Source organism: Ixodes scapularis, unplaced genomic scaffold (assembly GCF_016920785.2).
Source record: "Ixodes scapularis isolate PalLabHiFi unplaced genomic scaffold, ASM1692078v2 PGA_scaffold4__175_contigs__length_147842914, whole genome shotgun sequence".
In the NCBI taxonomy this organism is placed as follows: domain Eukaryota; kingdom Metazoa; phylum Arthropoda; class Arachnida; order Ixodida; family Ixodidae; genus Ixodes; species Ixodes scapularis.
The window spans coordinates 40,359,581-40,370,135 of NW_024609879.1; positions in this window are offsets into that span (position 1 = coordinate 40,359,581).

Sequence of the window (10,555 nt, forward strand, 5' to 3'; positions counted from 1 at the left end):
TAGTGGTTCGCGGGGTTGCTGATATGCAAACTTCTTACATGTCGCGCATTCCGCAACAAAGGTGTGAATGTCCTGCGCCATTTTGGGCCAAAACATGAGTTGGCGTCCCCTTTCTTTACATTTGTTTACACCTAAGTGCCCTTGGTGGATCCGAGCTAACATAACTCGCCGAAGTGGCGAAGGGATCATCACTTTCGTTCCTTTAAGAATGATTCCATTGACCACCGACAGTTCAGGGTCTAGTGAGCTGAAGTCGCCTTGCAGTGGGTACCCGTTCTCTAGACAGTGAAGGACGTGTTGTAACTCAGGGTCCCTCTGTGTTTCAGTTCTGAGTCTGGTTGTGTTGTCTCGCTCACAAGTGCGGCAAGTATTCCCACAGCGTGTCCTTCAACATCCTCCAAGCCTTGCTTGTGATGAGGACTATGCTGCCCAGCGCTTGACAAAGCGTCTGCTAGCACAAGCTTTCTGCCAGTTAGAAACTGTAGCGTGAAGTCGTACCTCATCAGCCTCAAAAAGAAACGTTGTAGGCGAGGGGGAAAATCACCCAGTCTTTTTTTGATAAAGCGACCAACGGGCTGTGATCAGTCTCGAGAAGGATGTGTCTACCATATGTGAGGTGGTGAAACCTCTCACATCCAAATACCAGCCCAAACGCCTCCTTCTCAATCTGAGTGTATCGTGATTCGCTGTCCGAGAGTGATCGGGAGGCATACGCTACAGGGCGCCACGACTTGTCGTACAGCTGCTATAAGGCCGCTCCGAGTTCATCTGTAGACGCGTCAGCCGACAGTTTTGTGGGTCTACTAGGGTCAAAAAGTGCGAGGACTGGAGCACTGGTCAGCATGAGTTTTAATTGCTTCCACTCATTGTCATGAGCCGCTGTCCACTCAAAAAGTACATCTTCGCGAAGAAGTTGTCTAAGATTTGCTATACGTTCGGATAAACTCTTTAAGTATTTTCCAAAGTAATTTATAACGCCAAGCATGCGCTGGAGAGCTTTCTTGTTTGTGGGTGCATCCATCTTCACGATATTTTCTAAAAGACTCGGATCAGGCCTGATACCTTCTTTGCTCACTATTTCCCCAAGGAAAATTACTTCTGGAATCCCAAACTGGCATTTCTCTGAGTTTAGCGTCAGGCCTGCGCTGTGTGCAGCTTGCAGAGCTGATCGCAGCCGATCATCATGCTCCTGTTGCGTAGCTCCCCACACCAGCACGTCATCAATGTAAACACGTACCCCCTTCAGTCCTTCAAACATTTCAGACATCGCACGCTGGAATACCTCTGGCGCAGAAGCCAATCCAAATGGCAACCTCAAAAATCGGTATCGTCCAAAAGGGGTGCCGAATGTGCAAACTCGCGATGTTTCGTCAGTCAACGGGATTTGGTGAAAGCCTGCCCGCGCATCAAGCTTTGAAAACACTGTAGCGCTAGCAAGCTCAGCTTGTATATCTTCCCTTCTCGGCATTTCGAAATGCTCACGTCTCAGACACTCATTGATTCTTCGTGTGTCCATGCATACCCTTAAACTGCCGTTCTTCTTTTTCACCAAGACTAGGGGGCTTACCCAGTCTGAGGGCTCCTTCATTCTTGTGATAATTCCTGCCTGCTTCATGCGGTTCAGTTCTTGCTTCAGCGGCTCCATGAGGGCTTGGGGTACCCTACGGGTGGGTTGAACGACAGGCACTGTGCCTTCCTTAAAAGAGATGCTGTATGGACGTGCTGGAAATTCTCGCTGAACTTGGGATTGAGTATTCGTGATGGTGGCGATCTCGTGCACACGGTTCACCAAGCCTAACTCTTCACAAGTAGGCAATCCTAGAAGTGCACGCCTGTTCTTCTTGACGACAAAAAACTCGGCGGAAACAACTTTTCCTTGGAACATGAGCATGAGTCTGGCTTTTCCAAGGTGGCCGATAGCGCTGCCGTTGTAGCTTTGTAACACTGCCGGACTTGGTATCAGGTGCTGCCTGGAGTTGGCGCTTCGGAAGAGTGACAGCGGGAGAAGATTAACTTGGGAGCCGGTGTCTACCTTGAACTGTAGAGGCACCTTTTCAATCATTACCTTGATCAACCAGTCTTTCTCAGCGATTTTCCTGGACTCACCGACCTGGAGTATCTCAAAGTTATCTTCTGACGGTATTTCTACTTCCTCCACTCGCCGACTGCTTTGCTCATCTTGAGGCTTTGCGTCACAACATATCGCGAAATGGTGTTTCTTTCCGCACAAATTGCATTTCTTGCCGAAAGCTGGACATCGGCGTGGCGATGTCGGTTGCACTTTCGACATCGCAGACGTGACGCACTTTTTTCACTCTTTTGCGTGGCGTCTACTTGTTCTACTGGTGTCGGGTGCTGATCCATCCACATCCTCGCTTGTTGCGACGAATTCTCTGCAGCTTTGCAGATTCTCGTTGCTTTCTCAAGGGTCAGGTCATCCTCCCTCAGCAGACGTTCCCGCAGTTTGTGATCTCTAACGCCATCGACAATCTGATCTCTCACAAGAGAATCTGTCAGGTCGCCGAAATTACACGAGCGCACTTTGAGTTTAACGTCTCTCAAAACGTTTTCAAATGACTGACCTTCCATCTGGATCGTCTTGCGGAAAACGTGGCGTTCGAATGTTTCGTTAGCTTTCGGTGCACAATAATCTTGAAACTTGTGAACTACCGCCTCGAAGCTTCCCCTTTGTTCTTCCGTGAGAGTGAATGTGTTGAAGACGTCGACAGCTTCAGGTCCCGCGACGTGCAGCAAGATAGCTATCTTCTGCCTGTCTGTTCGAACCTCTGGATCAGACCCGGTCGCTTCAAGGAAGAGCTCCACTCGTTGAAGGAATCGTTTCCAGTTGTCTGCGACGTTCCCTGGGAACGATAAACCTTCCGGTGGTTTCAGCATCTTCATATTGGACTTCAAGGTTCGCCCGGTCAGATATCAGTCGGGTTTCGGCACCATGTATTGATTGTGAGTCCACACATCTCGGTACCAGCAGAGAACTGACTCTCGTGCTTTATGTCATGAGCCCGCGCCCGGCTCCGAGCTGCTGCTCGAGCGCCCGCGCAACACCGATACACTTCAGAGCAAACTAGAAAATCTGGAATCCTCACCTTTGAACGAGAGCGAACTGGCACCTGCTGGCTTGTGGGCCGTGGAAACTGCAAGAGAGATTTTTGATTAGTTACGTACAAGTAACAATTTTTTTCGAGTAGCTGCCTACAGCACATTCAAATTACATGCACGGGACATAGATGCCTCATGCGACGGACCCCCTTCATCCTTGTTTTCCATTAACTCTGCTCACCTTCACCACCCGCCTCCAATTTCTGCGCTACTTCTTTAATCTCGATTCCCTGGTTCCCAAAGGCCATGCCATCGCTTGTGCCAGTCACAGGTCTGTCAGCTCTGCAACTGGCGCCATTGTGGCAAAGACGCCAAAGCACCTGGCGCTTGATGTGCTCTTTTAATATTTTGAGCATTGCTGAAAACAGGTGGATGGGTGTCTGCTATGCCCTTTGATTAGTTGCGGATCGTTTCGAATCAGAGGGTAGGCGCTTCTGCGATCTGAGCGCATGCTCGGTATTTAACAATAGTTGAAATTGAACTCTGCAGGAATCTTCAATCATAACAAACAGAATATGCATGCCAAAAGGCTTAGCAATTGAAACACTCACCATCTATCTATTTTCGTTTCTTGTCCGCAAGAAGCTGTCGTATATGTAGCCTCCCTTGCTTAAGCCGCTCCTCCCTAGTGTTCCGGTTGGGTCTCGTCCTGATGAATCGTCGGTGGAGACCTGAGGTGCAGTCAACTTCAGATTAGACCTTTTGAGACAGAACCATATACTTGCTGGGAGGAAGTACACCCAAACGAATTTTAGCCATGTCATTCATAGGGAGTTTTAAAATGAAAGGCCTGACGTAAAATGAGACGTCAATACTGACGCACCCCTTTTGCGAACCTAAAATTTTGAAGGCCTTGTCCCCCTAGCTGGGGGACAAGGCACATGAATCCCGGCATGTGGATGAAATTTTTACCTTAAGATCCTGACTCAATGCCCATCCCCGAATATTCGACCACCACACTTGTAGAAAAAGATAACTTTTTAGAAAACACCAAGTCATCGACCACCCCTACAAAAGCCTGAACCAAGCCTACTCGTACCATGGCTTGTTTGCTCCGTGCTGCCTTGAGTTAATTCGGGCTGACAATTTTTTTTTCAAATGGAACCCAGATTCTCAGTTTTGGTTTCACTTGTAGAGGCAGGTGGATACTTTTGTAAAGCTTCCTCCCTATGCGCTTCTGAGTCAACATTTTTGCAATGGCCAACCCCCGGGATGTGATTTTTGCGCTCCTTGACAAATGCTGAAACTCATATAGCAGTGATGTGATTGGCCTAAGCCGTTTTGGAGCAGCCAAAACAGTGTTTTGGAGCAGCAAAAGTAGCTTTTAAAGCAGATATTCTAATAAAAATAAAATTATTTGTTTTAAATGCTGGACACGCGAAGAGAATCATGCTCACCGAAATAAACCAATTATGGTGAAGTTCGGCCACCTGGGAGTCTTTCAAGGTGTAACTGAAATGCCAATGTCATGACACATTTCTTTTTGCTTTTCGAAACATTCTGCAAGGCTGGAGCAAGCTTTGCTTTAGCGTAGGGTAGGAATGAATGTCCAATTTCAATGTCTCCAAAGAAATATTGCGACATCCCACAAGTGTACAGTGCTGTAGGCATTCGGGAGTCAAAGAAAGAATAAAAACACTTAAGGACAAGGACAGACAGCACAGTTCTTTCAACTAGCAACACACATTTACTGGTGTCTCCTTCAATAGTGCTATCTTCTTCCTAACGTTTGAGACTAAAGAGGAAGATGCGGAAATTATTATATTTATATACACCCGGAAAAAAAAATTCCGCATCTTCCTCTTTAGTCTCAAACGTTAGGAAGAAGATAGCACTATTGAAGGAGACACCAGTAAATGTGTGTTGCTAGTTGAAAGAACTGTGCTGTCTGTCCTTGTCCTTAAGTGTTTTTATTCTTTCTTTGACTCCCGTATTTTCACCAACACGCTCTTTCATCTTTGGCTGTAGGCATTGCCAAGCAATTCCGAAAAACTGCTTGCCACCGTTTTACTGGTTGCCGACGTGCCAGATTTTCGTCAAAACTAATTGAATGTAAAACAATGAATTGCAAGCGCCCCGGCTGGTGACTCTGTGGTGCAATTATGTTCGCATCGTTGGTTCACATGCACGTGAGGGCAACTCCTGCAGGCTTGCAGGTCACGTGCTTCGTCGCGCGAGCGAAACGGCTGTTCGATCGAAACCGAAACCATGCCTCTCCGCTCTGCCGCCAACTGGTTGCCAAAAGTCTATGCAAAATGTAACTGCCCAGCATGCGACAAAAAAGAGTCCAGCGCCACGTGCTTGCAAGGCCAGCAGGTGAGGTATGAGATAAACACAGAAAAAAAAAACCTGAGCGCATTGATGCAAGACATCGCGAGCCAGGGTCGCTTTGTGCAACGACTGAACTCGAGACAAACAAGCGCGCTCTGTGGGTTCAGCGTGCAGACATTCCCTTCTTTGCTTCAGCTCACTTCAACTTTTCTTCGCCACACATTTTTCACGTACCGGGGTCCCTCTCGAAAGAAACCTAGGTAATCAATACTTCGACACAGCAGTCTTTGAGCTAGAGAGGGATTTTGTAGCAGCGTATGTTTTAAACAAGAACATGAATGTTGATGAACATGCGGCGGTCCTTATGTTTCAGTTTAGGAAGCTCCATATCTCCAACGTCTTGCGGCCGTTGATTTCAGGAGCGAGAGCTTCAGCTCAAAAAGTAACTCTCGCCGCGCCGAAACATAGTTTCGTTTCACAGCGTCACGTCATGGCTGGTACCCAGCACGCTAGCGTCGCAGCACACACACACACGCCGGCAACTATCGTTAAAAAAAAAGAAGCGAGACGAGACTTACGCTTACGAGACGACGAGACATGAAAGGAGAGACGGCATGGCGGAAAAAACCATGCAAAAAACCATGGACGATTGATGAAGGGTATTTTGTGTCGCGCGGCCGTTTGCGCCGCCTAGCTCATGCATGCTCAGTTACGGTACTTAGTTTAGTTTCAATTTTGAAAGGCGACCAAAGTTGGCCCTTTGGCGCAGATTACCCATATTTTGGCAAAATGTAGCAGGATGTAGCAGGGTTAGCCCCTTGGCGCAGTTTGGCGCAATTGGCACAGCCATCACATCACTGATATAGGCGGGCAATAGCTCGCCTTGAAAATACTTGCTCTTGGTGGCCGAGAACAAACTCGTGTTCCTGATTGGCAGCCATTTGCTGCGAAGAATACCTGCACATATCGTAAAGAACCCAGTCTTAGTCTAACACAGATGCTTTGGCCAGACAGAGACGCAAAAGCCTGACACAAGACCACTATAAAGACAGGAAATAGAGTGTCTGTGAGGAATAAAACACACAACTCAGATAAGCATCAATCACTCACCTTGAAAACATTTGCCATGAGCGGCAAAGAGCAAACTTCTGGCCTTGATTGGCTGGTGCTCGCCACCAAGACCTGCATGTATAAGAAAGACCCGGTCTTAGTCAAACTTGGGTGGTTTTGCAGAAGAGACACAACAAAATACTAATGCAAGACCAGAACACATAGGAAATGGCATCCAAGAGGAATGAAACACAAAACTCATACAGGCGGGTAATAGCTCACCTTGAAAATACTTGCTCTTGGTGGCCGAGAGCAAACTTGTGTTCCTGATTGGCAGCCATTTGCTGCGAAGATTACCTGCACATATCCTAAAGAAACCAGTCTGAGTCTAACACAGATGCTTTGGCCGGACAGAGACACAAAATTCTGATACAAACCACAAAAAGCAGGAAATAGTGTCTGCGAGAGATGAAAACAGACCGAGGTGGAGAGGCTCGTTCTGTTTCACCTTAGTCAAAAGGTGTAGCTCATTTTGCTAAAACAATGCATATTTGCTAAAAAATGTATAATATATATTTTGCCCCACTTAGCAGAGTTTACTGCCAAGGGTACCTGCAAACCAGAATAAGTCAGACTTAGTCAGTTTTTTTTTTCTTTTGATGAGCGACAACAGAATCCTAAATGGGTGATGAAAGAAAATATAAGCCTACCAAGCCAGACTAGTTTGCCTTGATGCAAGTACAGTGCCTCGGCCGACAAATGAGTTTCTATTCTTGGTCACTTGTCATATTTGATGGGAATAGTAAAGTAAATGAAAATAACGCTATCTCTCTTGCAGCCGACAGCTGCAAACGAAATTCATATACCTCGATAAACGACCTAAAAATAAAATTGGGTGGTGGCCAAGTGGTTTATGGTGTCAAATTTCAAATTTACAGACTGTGTAGTTCTGGTTTAAGTCCTCCTGGTGTATATTTTTATCCTTATTAATTTTATTTAATTTTTTTTGAGGCACTAGCACATAATTTATATGCTAATTCAACTTTAGAAGCGTTTTAAGAATACTCCACGGCTTAATAGTGCTCGTAATAATTTCTCATGAAGAGCGGCTTTCAATTTTTTTCTTGCTCTCGCTGCTGCTTGCTTCCTCACCCTTAAAATGCTGACAACTCGACACAAAAGTAATAAAAAAATGTGCTTCAAATGTGATGAAGATGAGCATTTCCAAGTTGTACCCCTGCTTCATGCCCTGACCATGCTACCATACCATAGCTGAGCACAGCGACGAATGGTCCCAGGTGCTGTGACCGGACCGTATGTAGCCTTACGGTGTGGCGCAACTCATGCAGCCCCAATGCTTGATGATGGAGCCAGTGTGCGAGGTGCGACCTGCTTTAGCTGTGCAAGCCACAGCTTTACAGCCTGCAAAGGGTGGGAAGATGCCCCTCCCCTTGCAGAGCTTGCAATAGCTCAGCAAGAAGCTATTGCAAGCACTAGGGAGCCAGTGTGTGAATAAAAGCACTTCTGAATGTGAATTAGTGTGTAAATTATGCGTCTATACGTTAAAACTTAAAAAAAGTATTATTTATAAATATATATATATATACTGTAAACGACAAAATTTTCGCGAGGAACTGATTTTCGCGAATTTCGAGAATCGCCTACAAACGGGAAAAATACGTCCCGCGAACAACTCGGGCAATATGTGAACACTACGGAAGCTAAGCTCGGTTCGCGAAAATTAGAACCCGCGAATAATTTCAAATTTTCAGCTTTGGCCCGATTCGCAAAAATTTGAGCCCGCGAAAATGAAGTCGTTAACAGTATACTAAAAAAAGGCAAAAAAAAAAAGAAACGTCTCCAGGTGGGTTTGAACCCAGAGCTCCACTGCCCTTGATTTCAGTTCCCTAAGGACCACTTCAGACGGGGCAACGTTTCTAGCAATTTTGGGGTTGCTGGCGGGTTGTTCCCTAGGTTTTCCCAGATCAGCACGAATTTCTGAGATCAGGTTCGGCTCAAAACAGACAAGCAACTCTAACAAACTGGAGAAGTTTGAAGCGGCAGCAGACAATCAGGGACGCAATATTTTCACGTGACACCCCTGTGGTGGTGAGGATGACAGCTGAAGACTTGGTCCTGGTTTGAAATGGATCATTTTGGAAATAAACTTTTTCAGAAACATGAGTGAGTATTCTCAACGCCACTCAAAGATATAAAAGCACGTTTTTAGCACGTAGTTGTGCGTCTATATAGTGCAAGAAAAATCCAAATTCATGATTATGGCAAGTCATGGCAATTCGGTTGCAGCGTGTGAACGCAGGCGGTCCGTGTTACTGGTGTTGCGACGTTAAGTTGCTGGGGGAAATTGCCCCGTCTGAAGTGGGCCTTAGGCTCGCTTCCACCGTTCACGCTCAGCGAGCAAGCCTGCTTCAACAGTTCACACCTCAAGACAAGCTGGACAGCTACAAGCCACCTAAATGTCTACCGCCTCATCCCCGGCCAGGTCGCGACGCGACATAACTTATTAAAAGTCTTGCTGTCACTGCCACGACCGGCCAGAGTGAAGTCGAGAAAGAATCATATAAATCATTTCGTAGCTTTCTTGGAACGACCCCCCTCAAGGGAGAGTCGTCCCTCCGCCCTTCGTCGATTGTTGGACTGACGCGAAGCAACTAGCCGTCTTGGCCCAGCAGTTACAAATAATAGTGCTCATTAACTCGCCTGCCAGCATTCCAGGTGCCAACCGCAATTTCCGCCAGTTTACCCGACACCCGCTGACAATCTTGTCTGCCAGTGTTCCCGGTGTCAACTGCCATTTCTGCAATCTTTCCAACAGCCACTGAGAAAAACCCATCTGTACTCCAGGCCTCGACAAGCGCTTACTTGCCTACCGCATCACCCCAAGCCTAAATCCTAAATCTGCAATGAGTCCTGGCTGTTTCCCCTCCTGCCACTCGTTATCCTGCCTTCCAGCGAACATGCCGTGACTCTCCTCTGCCTCTGAAGACAACTTTCTTACATCTTAAACGCGCTCCCCGTCTCTTGCCAACCACTAATCTGGGGTACCCGAGAAAGCGGGTCTGCAACCTTGTTCTTCGAGCTCTTTAGGTACTTGATTCGAGGAGACACCTACTGAGCTCTGCCGTGAGACAAGTCGCCAAAATTCCAACATATTTTTCTCAACGGGCATCCTTTGCGTTAGTGAACAACCCGCTTAACGAATCCGTGAGACTCCCTGGGGACGACTAGAAGCAGAGGCATACCGAACGAGCCCCACGTTGGATTTTCCATTTTAATGTTGGTTTCTTTATGGAGTTCGCTTAGCTACTAATAATCACCGCCCAATTGGTATGCGCTCCGCCTGTCACCCAGGGAGTGACATACAGCAACGAGAAGACAGCGAATAAGTTGACTGTACCTCACGGTTGCCCGTCGTTCGGAGCCGGCAGTCCAGGCACGCCGACCCTTGTTGTCGCCCGTCAATCAGAGCTCACAGTCGGAGTCAGTGTACAGGCCTGCGGATCGTCCTTGCCACGCCAGCGCTGCGTAGACTGGCTGTCCCGGGCTATCACTGCCCGAGTCTCGCTGTGGAATCACCCCGGGATCGTCATGGCCTAGGCTAGATGGCCAGGACTCGCCGTTTCTACCGGTCCGGACTTCAAACCTCGCTGGTGGACCGCTCCGGGGTTCGGCATGGGCCAGGCCAGGCAGCCCGGCTCCGATGTTCCTGCCCAGCTCCAGCCTCGCTCAGCGCGCACTGTCTCGCGCCAGCTCGTGACTTCTCCGCCGACCGCCTGTCATGCCCTCTGCCTAGTCTTTCACCCTTGGCGCCCAGAAAGTTAAGGAAAGGAAATGTACCATTATGTTCAGTGAAGTTCGGTGAGAAGACCCAGGACTCGGACAAGAATGCCGTTATCCTTGGTGTGACCCTATGAGACTCTCTTGCTGCCTTTGCTGGGGTTTATCTAACTGATGTACCTGTCTGAAAAGTAGAAGAAACATACGTGCATAACACTCATTATTCACAAGAAAATTTGTCAACATCCAAAATGACCCACGGAGAAAATTATGCGAGGAATTTGTCGGCCACGTTGGCCGAGTTACCCCTCCTGGCCAA